The sequence below is a fragment of the Felis catus genome, chromosome A1 (assembly GCF_018350175.1).
Source record: "Felis catus isolate Fca126 chromosome A1, F.catus_Fca126_mat1.0, whole genome shotgun sequence".
Taxonomy (NCBI): Eukaryota; Metazoa; Chordata; class Mammalia; order Carnivora; family Felidae; genus Felis; species Felis catus.
Window position 1 is genome coordinate 155,331,801 of NC_058368.1, and position 17,149 is coordinate 155,348,949.

Sequence of the window (17,149 nt, forward strand, 5' to 3'; positions counted from 1 at the left end):
TCCCCCATTCTCAAAACAACTGTGATTTGCTGGGTTTTATCTGTTAGACAGTTTGCTGTTTGGGAATACTAAATGAAATGATTCTGGACTACGTCCAGATTTGATCTGCCCCCACACCACCAGGCACTGGGAATTTCTCCTGGGATGCAGCAGAGGGGAGAGGTTAATAGTTCAGGCTTTAGAATCTAAGAGATCTGGATTTAGATCCCCATGACTTAAGCAAGATACATACATATCTCCGCAGTAGATAATACCTACTTCAGATGGTTGCTGTAAGGTTTAAATGAGATAATTAAGTGAGAGAATATGTGTAAAAACACTTAGCTCAGCGCCTGGCATGTCGTGAATACCCAGTGAATAGAGTGATTGCTCTTCTATTGGTGGACAAGCCAGAGGAGGAGAAGCGGAACAGCCCCTCCAAAGGCCCACCCCTATTGAGCTGGCCAAGGGCCAGAGGAAGCAGAGTGGATGTTAGTACAAATCACAGGGCTGAACTGATGAATCCAAGACACTCATTCAGAAGCCCAGGGGACTAGACCGTATATGAAGAATCCAGTTGATTTGGGACTCATTCTAACGAGACTGACTATAAACTACAAACCAGTGAAGGTGCTACTCTGTTAGCAAGACCCCTCTGTCTTTTTATAGAGTTTTAAGAACCACAGAAAAAAAGCTACTTTACACATTTTAATCACCAAATGTTACTCAACATATACTTACTATGCACCAGGTACTGTGCTAGGTTCTGGGAACACAGAGATGGTCCCTCCACAAATTTTTCCCAGAATAGGAAACAAATGCTACAGTTTCATACAATATAGTTTTGTAACTCAGGTTAACAAATATCCGCTATCACCATCAGGAGTTTGGGGGCAGGCATCCTATTAAGGATGACTCATACAACTAAAGTTATCAGTCAAATTAGAACTATTCCTTATTGAGGAGCAAATAAAAGTTTTTGGAAATTAAGTAAAGAAAGGAAGGTATGAGAATTCTTATCAAATTCTTTCGGAAGCAATATAATTTCCTATTCAAAGAACATTTTAAATCCACTTTCTATGGAGCAACATTGTTTATTCAGTAAGAGGGAAACAGCACTTACACGATTCATTTCTCAAAGGGCACATGGTGCTATTGGCAGTATGTATTGGCAGCTTAATTAAGAAGTCTGTTGATAATGATTTTAAGAAAAAAAAAGCTGGCACATTTTCAATTCAGATGGACACTACTGAAGACAAAGACATGTCTATTGTTGGTTCGTACATGCTAAAATGTGTTACATACACTACATAAAATGTCTGGTGTCTGCAGTCATATTAGTGCCTTAACATTGGAAAAATCATGACTTATTCCCAGATCAGAAATAAATTTTTGAAAAAACTGTACAGTAATTTTGGAACATAGAAGACAACACAATGAATACTAAAACAGCCAAGTTTTCCTACAGAGTCACTGCCTAGGTCTGTTTTGCTCCTTCCCTGCCCTATCTTGGGTCCATGAGCTTTCCCAAGTTTGATCCAAATCTTCCCTTCCCCACGCTAATAACTTACTCAGAATGTCAGGCCCCTAGGGCACAGAAGGTAGAGGCCTACAGAGACAACAGATGTAATTCATCTACCTACTCTGCAAGAAATGTACAAACACAATATACTTTTCCAACAGACAATCTACACCTAAAGGGGAAAAAAAAGAATTTAATTCAATTAACTCCAACTATAATGTGTTAATATCTCTAACATCTACTGAATATTTATAAAATCAATGAAATAAATCCTACCTATTGAAACTCCAAAAAAATGGAAGATGTCCTGAGTTGCCCACATTAGATTATTTTGTTTTGTTTTGTTTTGTTTTGTTTTGTGTTTTATTAAAGGGATTTAAAATACTTGCAGAATACACTTTTCCATTCATTTGTTTTCTATCTTAGGGACACACTTAATTAAGAGCAGAAGAAAAAAAGTGCCCTGAAACTAATTGTAAATCCATTGAAGGCAGGAAACACATCCTAATTGTCTCCCTCATTTTCCCTCCCCTATTTTGTGCAGTGATTCACACATAGTAAGTACTCAATTAAGCTGAAAAGACAATGCATGTTTCAATTCACATTAATTTGGAGGGGTTGCATTGATTTAAGGAACAGCTGAGACAAAAAAGGATAAGTTCAATCTTTCCTGATTTATGGCTAGTGAGGCACACTGTCTTGAAAACTTTGCCGAAGCTTGTGTAACACTGGCATCATTAACTGCTGGCCACTGTGGCATTCTTAATGTCTTGATTTGTTTGCATTTTTGCTGATGGTAACAAGATGATTCTCCAACGGCTGTCTTTCCAATAAGAAAATGTGAAAGGTGATGTGAAGCAGGTATTCAGTGAAGCAGGTATTCAGTCTACCCCTGTCCTACAGACAGTACATCTGTGAACAAAATGGAAACAAATGATTAATCCAAGCCTTTCTAAGAGCAACTTTTCAGAAGTACAGCAGTTGGTCTTTTGGTGATCACTACAATTATTTAGCTCAAACTTTCAAAAATACAACCAAGATCTTTGGTGGTGATAATGCTGTTGAAAGTTATCTTTCCTTACCTTAAATAATGACTTTGAAACCCATGCCACCCAGGTGCAGATCCGAGCCCTAATAAAATCAGAGACACCACATATCTATACATTTTGAAGACAAAATGTCCCTATCCAGGTAAGGAATCTGCATTTTCTTCCCTTGCCTCCATAAACAGGAATAAACCCCTCCTGAGGTGCTGAGCCCTATCCCTTAATGAATAGTAAATTTTTGTCCATGCCTGTGTCCCATCAGGTGGCACCAAAGTGGATGGCCAGGAAATCACAGCTGCAGACAGCCTCCTGCTGTGAAGCAATCAGGCTGGGGAGGAGCACTCTTTATTCAGCAAAGGCTCTGAACTAACCAGGTAAGTAAAAGAAGCATAAACACTTCAAAGGTCACCTCCGGCGGACAAGGCCCCTTGATAGCAACAGACAGATACAGGTAGGCCCCACCTTAGGCTTTTCAGTCATACTCAGGCACATGCACCTTACTAACACTATCTTAGAACAGGAAAGAAAACCATCTTTGCAAGAAACATTCACATGCTCAAGGGCTATTTCTCTCTAAAATGTCCCACTGCAGACCCACTGCAGTTGAGATGTAAAGCCAACAAACACACAAGTAAGCTTAGCCTTAACACATTTATTCACTAATTTACTTTATTTATTTGGGTTTTTTAAAAAGCAGGCACAAAGTAATGTGCTTAAAGCACCCTTCAGCTCATGAACAAAAATGTCATACTATATGAGCATTTAATATCAGCCTGGAATCATTTTAGGTTTTTCCTTCTCTACCCATTGTATCAAACTTGTCACTGAAACATCTTCTTAATTTGAAATGTCTTTTGCAGTGCCCTTTACTTCTGAATTTCTACTAAATCCTCCCTACCCCTTTGTCAAGACCTGATCTCCTCTGCCTGGCATATGACAGACTCCTAGCTATGCCTACATCTCCTCTGCTCTAGTCTCAATTCCTTCCAGGTGATGCTACCTCCACTGGGCCTCCACTGCAGCCATTCGCTCCAAGATCTGTCTGAGCTCGGTCCCCTGAAGTCTCTACTAAAGAGGCTCAGCCCAGCTGTGACCTTCAACCCATCCTCATCAGGCAGGCAAAAGAGAAGCAACCTCAGCCCACCAGATAGCAGGAACCGTATTCCTTCCTTGGCCACAAGTGCACTGAATTGCACTGAGTTTACACGGCTTCATCATTTCTCCGTTTCCCTGCTTCCTCTAGACATGTTGGCCCAATCTTTGGAGCTGCCTTTAACCTTGACTAGTTTCCCTCTTTCCTTCAATACCATGTGCCTTGCCCTGAACTTAAACCTACTTGACTAGGGCCATGACACTACACTTCCCCAGATTCTATTCCAGAACTCCAGCTGCTGGCTGGGATCCAGCTACGATTAGATTGCTCCCTGCCATGACACCACCATTCATGACTCAATCTCACCTGCTGTCTACATTCTAGTTAACCAAGTCTCCTGCTGAATTGGATCTCCTCAGTTTCTTTCGTGACCCAGCCCTAAGATCATCACTTCCTCTTGTTCACTGTGAACTAGACTGCGGGCTAACCCTAGTGCAGGCAGACTCCAGTCCCTGATACACCTAGCCTTGACTTCTCTTATTCCCTGGCAACCTATGTCACTGAGATACTGCATAGAAACCCTGTCTTCTCAGCCTACACAAATTCTACTTAAGAGGCTAGTTTTTATAATATCTACAATGTCTTTATATTTATTCATTCATTCAATTTCCTAACTTATCCTCCCTTCATTCCATAAAAACTTAAAAGAGGTTAACATTAACTTAATTAAAAAAAAAAAAAAACAACAACTTACATGACTACCTACAGGTTAACTCCTGCCTGAATTCTGAAGTACCCTACTTTCCTATTCTACTTCACTCTCTGGTCTCCAAAATGAAGTCTCTGCTTCAGGCACACAGATGCACTGACCTCTAAGCTCATTATGCATCACCCCCTCTTTTCTGCCTTCTTAATTAGTTCCTTTCATCCTTTGGCACCTCACTTGTGACATGATCTAAAAAGCTTTCCCCAAGAAACAAATCCACATTGACTTATCTCTTACCTGGGTTCTTCTGGAATAATCAATAACACACAGTTCAACTACTTAATCTTCACCAAATGTTTCATATCTATTAGCTCCCAGATGATTAATTCTTTGAAAAGTGGGATACGGGGGTGCCTGGGTGGCTCAATCAGTTGAGCAACCGACTTCGGCTCAGGTCATGATCTCACAGCTTGTGAGTTCGAGCCCCGCGTCGGGCTCAGTGCTGACAGCTCGGAGCCTGCTTTGGATTCTGCGTCTCCCTCTCTCTCTGCCCTAACCCACTCGCATTCTGTCTCTGTCTCTCTCAAAAATAAATAAACATTAAAAAAATTTTAATTAAAAAAAAAAAGAAAAGTGGGATAAAGGTATTTGTTATTGTGCCTGTATTTGTTATGGTGCCTTCAAAGTACTTGATGTTGATCTCTAGAAGGACAGCAAAGTTCCACTTCCACATGCTCTCTACCCTTACTCCACTCCCCAGCCTCACTCCCATGGAGGAAAAGAGGCAAGAGACTGAATCAAGTTACTGGATTCAAACAAGCCTCCTAGTAGGCATTGAAGCTTTTGGTCTATGCGGAAAAAAGGTTAAAAGTTCTGACTTCTGTAGGCTGTGGCGTCTTTGGGGTTCATCTCTTGTGATTCTCACTCTCTTTAGATTGCTTCTCTCCACTTCCACATGGCCAGTGAGGCAAAACAGGTATAGAACTGCCTTTCACTTGGGAGATGCTCCTCAATAACACTTCCTCTAGATAAGGCCTACGGCAGACTAATAAGACCAGCTCTAACTTAACTTCTATTTTTCTTTTTTTGTTTTTCTCTTCGTCACTAGTAAAGTAGGACCTAAAGAGCTGGACCCAGGAAAAAGGACCATGGAGGTCTATCTGTGAGCAAGACACAATATTTCCAAGCAGCTCCATATAGGCAACTGAGTTCATCAGAGACTGCATTAGGTTTGAGAGCTGGGCAGGGGGGCTCTTCTCTTGTGAAATTTTGAATTAGCAATTGCAGATGACCAGAGTCCACTGTAGAATCATGTAATATTTATGATATCTCACATATTATATTTAAATATATCATACATGCACTGTATACATTCATATATATACATACATACATACACACACATGCATACATAACTTTGATATACTACTTGGAAAGAAATGGATAATGGACGTAGGCATATCCCAGAGCCTTGAGCTCATCTGTCATTGTCTAAGCCTGTGGTCAAAATTTTATTTCAAAACAATGCTCATAATTGGCATATGACGCGGAGACTGCCAACTATCCTCTAATACCCATTCTTTCCTTTTTCCTTCATTACTAGAACCCCTAAATTTTGAGAAGTACATGGCTACAAAAATATATTTTCCTGGCCGATAGGTATAGCTAGTAGGATGTGAGTATGAGTTAGAAGTGCAACATCTAGGAAATGCCTTTAAAAAGAATGATTATGGGGTACCTGGGTGGCTCAGCTGGTTAAGCATCCGTTGGTTTCAGCTCAGGTCATGATCTCATGGTTCATGAGTCTGAGCCCCAGTTGGGGCTCTGTGGTGCTAGTGCAGAGCCTGTTTAGGGTCCTCTCACACCCCCACTCTCTCTGCCTCTCCCCACTCTGTGTGTCTCTCTCAAAATAAATAAATAAACCTAAAAAATTTTAAAGAATGATTATACATCTTCAGACATATGAATGAAGCCAACACCCAGGGATAGCTGAGTAGTAAGACAGAAGTTTATTTCTCCCTTCCTTGACAGTATAAGCATAAGCAGTCCAAAGCTGGTATGGCACCTCCACCGTGTCAGGGAGCTCTTTCTAGCTTGTTTGAGTCTCTTAACCAAAGCAAAAGTTAGTTTGCTATAGCAAATACAGCACTGTATTTCTAGCCCTGCCACTTATGACCTATCAAACCAGGGAGAAATTATTTAAATTCTGTGACCTTGTTTGTGTCTATACCTATTTCACAGGTTGTTACCAACATGAAATTGTATCTTTTTTTTTTTTTTTTTTGCTTCCCATTATAGCCCCAGCTTCTATCACAGTGTTGGCACACAGTAAGAATCCAATAAAAATTAATTATTATTGCTGTTCCTATTGATATGCCAAGTCTAGACACATAATGCCACACCTTAACAACAAACCATTAGGTACTTCCAATAAAGATATGAATAATGCAACTAATCAACATGGCATACATTAGAGTGATCGCTTTTTCTGACCCAAATCTTAATAAACCTGGTCTTACAGAAGGTTTTTTCTGACTTGTGAACTTAGCATTATGAAAGTTCATATATGTTAAACCACTAGTTGTCAACTTAATGAACTGACTTCACTTTCAAAAATTATCTGCCTAAATTGGGCATCTCTGGAAATTCAAAGGCACATAGTCCCAACATTATTGGTTCTAGTTTTTATTACAAGGTTCCACTGTGCATGTATACGATGTGGGGGTAAAAAAACTGTTTTTTTTTTTTCGAGACAGAGAGAGACAGAGGATGAGCAGGGGACAGGCAGAGAGAGGGAGACACAGAATCCGAAGCAGGCTCCAGGGTCTGAGCTGTCAGCACAGAGCCCGATGCAGGGCTCGAACTCACGGACTGTGAGATCATGACCTGAGCCGAAGTCAGACGCTTAACTGACTGAGCCACCCAGGTGCCCCAAAAACCTGATTTTTATAACACATTTATGGTTGTGAATTTGTATTTCAGTATTTCAGAATCTTAAGAAAAATCATTCTTCTGTTTTCCCAAAGGAAGATGGGCACTTCTTGCCTCTGCAAAAATAGCATGGATGAGAGAGATTTCAGTAAAACCCACTTTTTTCTATTGAAGAGCACTTAATAAACACACACCCCTGGCTGCTTTCACTTCACCATGAGTGCCACCCATTTGCCAGTCATTGAAGTAATTCAGTCTGATCTGTTGAGGTGATGGATTCCGACAAACTGTGTAAGCCTGTCATTAAGGGGAGGATAGATTACTGTCTCCATGCAGGACATTATAGTGCTTACATTTCTCATCCATACAGCCTATGAAACAAACAGGGAAAGCAAGATGAAAATAAAACTGAACATGGATTTCACTGCTTCTCTCTCCAGTGAATGGCAGGAGCTGGTGACCAGTCCACACTGTCTACCACACACACACACACACACACACACACACACACACACACACAATTTGATTTCCTTCTAATGTAAAGACCTCTCGTAAAGGACACAAATATTATGCACAAAATTGACTATTCAGTAACTTAAGTCTAACTTAAGGCCTTGTGCTCCCACTTTTAAAATATTATTCTTTCCTCTTTCACCCTACCTATTTATAGCCATTTTGCCTCTCTATAATTTTTTACTTATGTACTTAAAATCCACATTTAAAATGGAGATTATATCAAAAGTGAAATGAGTTAATTAGGTTAATTGAAGAAAACGAGTCTGAATTAATTAAAAAGTCTAAAGAATGGATGGTTGTCAAAAGATCACGATAATAGCAACAGGTGATGTTTTGAGAGGTTACTACATGAAAATCAGTAGGCTGAACGCTTTACATGCACTATCTCATTGAGTCCTCATAAAAGTCCTGGAGCAGGTATTCTCATCCCATTTTTACAAATTAGAAAATAAAACCTGAGAGATATTAAGTAACTTGCCTAAAGCCACGTAGCTAATGCGTTACAGAAATACTTTCAAACCTGAGTTTGTCTGACTCCAAAGCTCATGTTCTTTACCGCCACATCAAACTGCTGGGGGGTTCCTTCAATCAATAATAAAAGTAAAGCAGTATTTCAGATTAGTGTTCCAAAACCCTAACATGTGGAACACCGCTTCAGTGAAAAAATGAGAAGTGTTTAAAATTAGCTCACCAATTATTTTAGGTAGGTGGTAATTACCTGCAACTCATGAAGTATGTACTCACACCAGACGCTTTCTATATACATTCAATCTAACCCTCATAACAGCTCCATAAATTAGGTAAACTATCTCCATTTACAGGTGAGGGAAAAGATACTCAGAGAACCTAAGTAATTTGCCCAAGGTCACGCAGATAGAAAGTGGCTCCTTCTGCACTATGCCTTTTTGCCACACTACCTCATTCCATCCCGCGTTACTTCTCTAGACTTCCTGAAAAGCTTGCTTTATAAAACGATAACGCCATTCCCCTTTAATTGTATTATACTATTTATTAGCTCAGCAAAGATTTGGTTCAGAGACAATGCAAAAGTAAACTTTAACCCAGCCCTCTCTCATTATCATAAATTCCAAATTTAGTAACGTCCATGTTAATGGGTTTTACTGTATATAGAAAAGAGTTTAAGAGTCACTTAGCCCTGCTCTATCTCCATTAACAAATGTAAAAGGCCACACAAAGGCGGAGAAAGAACAGTGACCTTAAAACTAAAACAGTTAAGTGTCTGTAATTTGTATTTCAGCAAAAAATCATACCTCATATGCCAACATACAGTACACACATATGCCAACATGTAACAACACATTCAACTCTACAATTTTAAGTGCTCTATTCATCAATTAAAGAAAATTAATCCTAATCAGATGTTCATATTAAGGAATACAGCCATAGCAAATCGGTAATAATAATTAAAAGTCCATTTCAAATCTCTTTGGTTAGCAGGGAAATGATGTAACATAGCCAACCCGCCCTAGTCCTTTCTGTAGTGTTGTATAAATATGCACATTAAATGAAAATTCCTGGATGTTTAACATGGTCATCTTTGCTACCCACACTGCACGTGTTTCTAACAAAGACATGCAACCATGTACACCCTGAATGGGAAAAATGTACAAGTTGTGACAGTCAAGCATATGTCTGCTCTGACAGCCAAATCCTAATACACAGTATTTTCCCACTTAGAGTCATCACAGCATTGCAAAGATTCCAAACAAATCTACCTGCTTTGCAGGGGGCTACCTGAAGCAGGAAGGATGCCACAGCTCTCTCCAGTTGCATCCGGTTTTGTTTTGTTTGTTTTGTTTTCTTTAGGTCAGCTTGTAAATGAGCTATCAAATGCCTCTGTGCAACAGAAATAGCCTTGGGACAGAAGCAAAACAATCCGGGTGAAAGACAGCCCAACTATTCTTTCAGGCCTGATGCACTGCGAGGTAGGTAGTGGAACCAGATTTTTAAGATCACTTGTAGTCTGGCTGGACTCAAGAGATCCACGTATCCAAATATCAGACTGCCGTAGCTCTTAAAATCCTCTATCTGGCATTGCTTGGTTGCTTTGCAAAACAGGCCCACCAAAGGGCCTTAGGATTTAGTCTTCCACTTTCAACTCTCTTGGCCGGACCATTATTTCTTTGACAGTCTATTTCAATTTCAAGTCACTGGAAGGCATTACTGGAAAGAATATGGAGTCTCATTCTCTGTACTTTTCAAAGTCAGGGCGAGAAAAAACAACCTTCCTGGAAGTGTGGGATAAACTCTGAGCTCTCTCAGAATTCTTCCCAACCTGAGTGTCTGATCATTACTAATCAATTAAATCTTATGAGATACCCAGCAATACCAGCTCTAGAAATCTTTCCTACAGAAATACTAGCATGAATTCACAAAAATAAAAACAGTACCATGTTCACTGAAGCATTGTTTATAACCTCAAAAGTGTAAAAGGATCTAAATGGCCAGCAGTTGAAGAATGGTTTATTAAAGACCATTTAAACTGGAGAACACTGTGCAGCCACTAAAAATAATAATACAGGTCTCTATTTACTGATATAAAAATGTGTTAGTGAAAAGAGGAAGGTGCAGAACAAAATGTATAGATAGTGTGCTACTATTTTTGGAAAAAATACAAGTGTGTATGTATACAAATAAATGTATGTGTAAAGAGATTATATGAAATAGAAATACCCATTTTAGAGAGATACAATATATAGAGATAAATATATAGCTATGTATATTTCTTTTATGTGACATTCAGGTAAAATTTTTCTATTATAAACTTATACATACATTTGCATATGCATAGAAAAATCAGGAAGAATTACTCAGCTTGGGCTGCTATAACAAACTACCACAGACTGGGTGACTGAAACAACAGACATACATTTCCACAGCTGTGGAAGCTGGGAAGTCCAAGATCAAGGTGCCAACAGATTTAGCTCTTGGTAAGGGCCAGCTTCTTGGCTTACAGACGGCAACTTTCTTGCTATCTTCAAAAGTGCAGAGAGAGAAAGAGAGAGAAGCCAAGCCTCTGGAAAATGAGATTGGGAAGGAAAACTAACTTTCTACTTGTACATACTATTTCATTTATTTAGGTTTCTAAGCAATTCTCCCAAACTGAGACTTCCTTCTTCTCGTGGGTTGTGAACAAGAAAAAATATAAAAATAAAACAGATGAGAATATAACCATTGTTACAGACTGCAACCAGCATAGAGGAGATAAAAGCCAGACAAGCCTAGTTTTCTTAACTACAGAATTAGTCCATCTCCACAGTGCTGGTCTGGGGTGGGCTTCCTTCCTCTGGGAGAATGTAGGTTCCTGGTAGGCAGGCCCTTCTCAAGTAGAAGGAGAGTGGCAGGAAGCTAAGCTGGACTACTTATCCACCCCAAATTTACCAATTAGGTAAGTCATTGTGCCCTACAGGGACAGTAGTCCTTGAGAGAGTAGCGCCTATAGTGGCTAAACGTAGACTACAACAGGTGAAAGAGCGAATGGTGCAAAAGCAAAGGCAAGAAAGAAGTCAAGAATAAAGACAGAAAACAGAGCAGGGAATACAGGGAAGGAATTTTTTATTTTTAAGGAAGAGGCCAACAAAATGTCAAATGTGGAAAGCGGAAGAGTCTAAGCACAGTGACAGAATCATGGACACAAGTGAAGGTGAATGCCTCTTACTGAGACATGAATAAAAGGGAAAGAACAGGAAAAGCCACAGTGATTTTGAGGCAGAGATGAAGGAAGGGAAGTTGAATTCACAGCATGATACCAGTTCTGTACAAGGGTAGAAAGAATCTATGGCCAACGCCAGGCAACAAAAATTGAAATTGCAAACTGCCACAGGGCTGGTTGTGCTAAAGTCATAACAACACTTAGCAGAACCAAGATGTACTTGTAAATGTTTTATCATACTGTGAAACTTTTGAGAAATTGTGATGTATAATTTATAAGACATTGCTTAGATTAGTATTGATGTACATATACTCTTGATATCATTCAACATTGTGCATCATAATATTAGTTGATTCACATGCTCCTTTGTCCCTGGGAACCCTGAGGAATAAAGTTTCTCATAAATAACAATGGTTTAAGCTTGACTAGCCTTGTGCAATTTTTCATCACAATTCTGGCTACCATCACCACCTTATTTCCAAATCACAACACACTATAAAGTAAAATCAAACAGACCAAAGAAATTGGTGGAAAGATGCATAGTCTAAAAGTCTGGCTCCATACTTTTGACTGATAGAAACTAAAATTTCTGCACGGGACATGGTGCTATATTCCCACGGACCTATTTTTATGCCACAGTGTCAGTGGCCATATATGCCTTTCTGGCAAACTGAGTCTTCAGGTAAAGAGGCTTCTGGTAGACCGATTTCCATGAATTCATAAAAGAGGGAAAAGCTTCATATCTTTCAATAGTCCCCAAAGTTATACTCTTTACCAGGTTTTAAAGTTATATTCAGTCTCCATTCTGCTGTGAGATTTAGCTTTACAACCAGCTGCCCCTCTTAACAGTTTTTGACGTCATTCAGGTTTTGCAAACTGTGTGCTACAGCCCTTACTTGGGTTTGTCGACTGCTATTAAAGTTATACTGCATTAAGTGTGGAAGCTGGCACCAGAAAGGATCCATAAGGGTGATCATAGTGCAAATCAGCCGCCTCAAGTCCAGCTCCTCCACAGAGGGCTTCCACTTCTGCTTCCTCAGTGTCACTTCACAGTCCCTAAGATAAAGGGAACCATCTTTGCTGCCGACACTGAATGCAACTGAGATTGGTTCTCCTGACAGAGATTAGTGGGCAGCAATGAATCTTTCAGTTGGGTTAGAAATATGATTTTATTTAAGAAAATAACCATACATAATTGGGCTTCTGTCACTTTAAATTTTAATGGTGAAAGTAATATGGAGGCTTCTGGGACTTTAAATTATGGCTTTCAGAAGCTTCACACTGAATCTTTCAATTATTCTATATAAGTACTTTCTCAAAGCATGTGCCACCATGACATTGATATCACAATTCAAATCTAAATTCAAAACTGACTGCAGGGCTATGAGCTATGTGCTGGCGCGCCGGCTGCCTCATTTTATCTTTGAACATCTGACGAGGCGAATCAAGAGGCACTCTCCCAGAGCCCAGCCAGCTGTTTGCCAAATATTCAAATACCCTGGCACGCAGAAGATTTCCCCACATCAAAATTAGTGACGACCCCCTATTTTTCCCATTAGCTTCGGGCTTACCTACATCCTTTCACGCAGGCCCACTTGACTCACGCGCCTAAATGGTCACTCTTGCCAGCTCACGCACCTCTCAGGTTCCCCCACTTCAGCAACTGGATCCAGTGCGTGCTGCAGAATGGCAGCCAGTTCAGACAAAACCATGGAGGAGAGTTTTCAAGTCTGTGTTTCCTTGAAGTGGATCTGAAAGAGGAGCTGAGCTGATATTTGTGGTAGGAGGCAGATAGAAAGCACAGAGAGTGTGTGTATTTTTACTTAAAATGCATTCATTAGGCTGGAGAAAAAAAAAAAAAAACGAAACCGGGAAGACAGCAAGGGAAAAGTGAAAAGGCCTTCTTCCTTTACACAGATATCTTAACTTCCTTGTCATGTACCTATTTTAATCATTTTAATATTTTTATCTTCATATGAAAATAAGTGGAAGTGAACATTCACTTATTTGCAGATTTAGCTTTAGACTGCTTCAATTGTTTTTAAGAGTCCCCTACCCCACCAAATGCAATGCCAAATCTACAACTGTAAATAACTAAATCCAGCTGCACTAATGAATCTACAATGAAAGACAACCCTTATTTCACATTTTAAAGGTCCTGAAGCAATCTTCCTCAGCTGAATGACTTAGAACAGAGGGTATGGATAGCACATGGGAAATCAGAAGGAGAAAGGGACAAAGGTGCCACAAGACAAGAGCCTCTACCCAAATGGCTGGTCAAATTTCCTGAAGCTGGACACCAAACCCCAGGGTTCCAGCTGGGTAAGGGGATCCTGATTCCTTCCAGAAAAGTTGGGCCTTTATTTGTTCATTTCCTGTGATGTGTTTACACTTGGACAGAAGGGGCACAGCAGGGATGCTTTCAGGGCACATTTGTGGGGAAGCCAATCTCACAGGAGTCGTGACTGCCAGATGTCAAACCAGTGTGTGCTGCTGAGCAAGCTCTAAGCAAGATGCACAGGCACCAGATCATGGTCTGAGGAAACTGCCCTGATCTGGGGCCTTTCCTGAGATTCAGGGAAAGCCTGGCAGAAATTTATGTCATTCAAAAAATAATAACGATCATTTTAAAACCGGATATGACTCTGAGCACTACCTGAGAACCACACAGGCAGATGACATTCCAATTCTGCCCGTCACAGATCTTCACCCTGTCAACCCAAATCATCATAAGGCAAATTACTTACTTCTGGGAACCATGGGTGGCAAAGGTTAGGAGGCCCATGTGTGAAGTGACCATAACAAAAATGTTGACTCTCATTATCTCCTGAAAACAAGCTCAGATATTCCTTTGCACTAAGATCAGGACAATGGTGCCCAAGTGAGAACTCTTCGAAGACGATGACCATGGACAGAGAAACAAAATTTAAATCCACATTGATTTTAGAGCCCAAAACAGTATAATTACAAATCCCGTCTGACTTGATTATTTAAGGCTCATGGAATGTTTCAAACATAAAGCGGCTCTACATAAATCGTCCACCTAAACATTTACTATGCTCCTATTATATCCCAAGTACTATACTTTGATGAGCCAGATCTGATTAAAAAACAATCCACAAACTACTGGATTTCTCTGCTGAATTTAGTGTCATGGCTTAGCCCTTCATCTTAAAGTTTCTTGGCCTCTATAAAAGTCCTGTCCCTCTTGAAGAGGTATACTTCTCAGACCATTCTGTCCTCTTCCTCAGCAGTGTCCTCATTTCACTCTAAATCAACAAGGGGTGAAGGGTAATGTATCAAAATTACCTAAGGGTTGTTCTTCATTTTTTTCAAACTACACGATACCTTCTACCCCTATCTGAGAATCTTTACCTATATGAACCACTCACTACTTCTAGTGAATGGTTTCTAGTGAACTATTTCTGGGATAAATCATATGCCTTAAGAATTTGGGGATAAAAAAAAAGCCAAAGATTTCTATACTAAACTCTTTCTCTTTATCTCATTTACTTCTGTGACTTCAACTACCTATCACCTACATGCTGATGACTTCAAAAATAACATTTTAAGTTTAGACTCACATATATAAATGCCTCAGGGACCTCTGTTTTCAAATGATTTACTAACTCAAACTTGGTGCAACATCATATCTATTTTTTTTTCTCTTCCCTTTCTTAATAGTATCCATTCAGTGGATAGTTTACAGTCCCCATTGTCATCCCACATACATCAAATCTGTCACCAGGTCCTGTCACTTCCAGAACACATCTTAAGTCTGTCTACCATATGCCATATCCTACCTGGACCTCTGCAACAGCCTCCTCACTCCTCCCAACTGCAGCCCCTCCCTACTTCCATTTTTTCTCCATATGCTGCTGATTCATACTGATTAAAGCAGGAAATACTAGAATGCAGCACTCACAATATACAAGATGATTTTTGATAGCACACAGACAACATTTTAAATATTTATATTTTAAGTTTCAGAAATAACACATCAAACTGGGGTTTTAATATTAAGTTTGTTTTTAAAATAAATTTTGATATACAAATCAGACAATTTGGTGCACCTTGGTGGCTCAGTTGGTTAAGCATCTGATTCTTGATTTTGGCTCGGGTCATGATCTTACCGTATGTGAAGGAGGGACTACAGGGCTACGGGGACAGCAGTGGAGACTGCTTGGGATTCTCTGTCTCCCTTGCTCTCTGCCCCTCCCCTCTGCAAGAGTGTTCTCTCTCTCTCAAAATAAATAAACTTAAAAAAAATCAGAAAACTTAAATAAAAATCTAGTTCATGTAGTAGATAGACATTTTTTAAAGACATCAAAGTGGTACATTAATCAGTGAAGTTTGGGAAGTTTGGTCCTGTAAAATAGATCTAAACTTCTCAACATGATGTTGCAGATGTTACATTCCTCTTCATCATCAGTCACTGCCTCTTCCCACATTCTCCGCACTCTATTCAGACCCTCTGTGTATCAGCTTTGCTGCACAGCAAAACACTCCAAACCTAGTGGCTAACACAACATTTTATTTAGTTCTTAACTGGGCAAATAAGCTGGGTCATTCCGTCTGGGCTGACAACAGATTTTTCCTGGACTCTCCCATGTGGCTATGGGCAAATGGTGGATCAGCGAGCTAGTCCAAGATGATCTCACTCACATCTCCAGTGGTTAGCGGACTGTCAGCCAGAGACCCTGTTTCCTGCAGGTGGCCACTTTATCCTCCAGCAAGATAACCTGGGCTCAGTCACAGTATAGTCTTTGGAATTCCAAGCACAGAATCCCTAGTGCACAAGCACTTTTTAAGTCTCTGCTGGTTTCACGTTTGCTAACATCCATTGGCCAAGGCAAGTCACATGGTCAACCAAATTCAGTGATGAGGAAACAGATTCCACTTCTTAATGGCAGAATCTTCAATATCATCTTGCCAGGAGTCAGATGCAGGAAAAGGAAGAATTTTTGACCATCGTTCAACCTACCACTCTTGTCGTATCCTAAACACACCAGGCATATTCACACATGTGCACAGGCTGGTCCCATCACCTGAAATAAATTGTCACCTCTTTCTGTCCTTTTGGCAAATTTTTATTTCTTAACCTTCAAGGCTCTGATCAAATACAGCATTTAATGACATCTTTCCTCAAATTAATTATTCCCTCCTATGCTCCCATGATCCCTTGCATACGCCTCTATTATAGCATTCAATAAATTGTATTATAATGTTATAATGCCTCCCTAAATAGACGGTCTTTGTACCACCAGCATCTAGCACAGTGACTAGCAAAGAACAGGCATTCGTAAGTGTTCACTAAATTGAATTGAACTGAATAAATTCAAAACAAAGATTAAGATCTCCCTCAAATAAGCCTACATTTAAACAACTTAAGGTGCAACTATATAAAACTGGCCTTATAAGTTAGTAGGACTAATTAGATCCACCTCATCTAATTTGAAGGGCACCAGGGCAATGTTCCCAGCCAGAAGCAATTTTCCTTTGTGACCAGCACAAAACCTGAACTTGCAGCACAGATTATTCTAGGTTTTAAAATGTTTTGCTGTAGTACAAACAACACAGGCTTTGGAGTCTGAAACGGATTGAAAACCTGGCTACTTGTGTGATGCTATTCATTTCTTGCATTTCTCTGCAGCACGTTTTTTACATCCATAGTTATCTGTAT

At 39.9% G+C, this 17,149-nt stretch overlaps 1 long non-coding RNA gene across 10 annotated transcripts in view; it reads right to left on the reverse strand.

The window, feature by feature from the left end:
- Positions 1-672: 672 nt before the first annotated feature.
- The window catches only part of LOC102899982, a 149,247-nt gene continuing 132,770 nt past the window's right edge, over positions 673-17,149 (reverse strand). For all 10 annotated transcript variants that reach the window (XR_006583113.1, XR_006583121.1, XR_002744389.2 and 7 more), the window contains 2 exons: positions 13,038-13,217; positions 673-2,413 (listed from right to left, as the gene is read on the reverse strand). This is a non-coding gene — a long non-coding RNA (uncharacterized LOC102899982). The remainder of the gene's footprint in view (positions 2,414-13,037; positions 13,218-17,149) is intronic.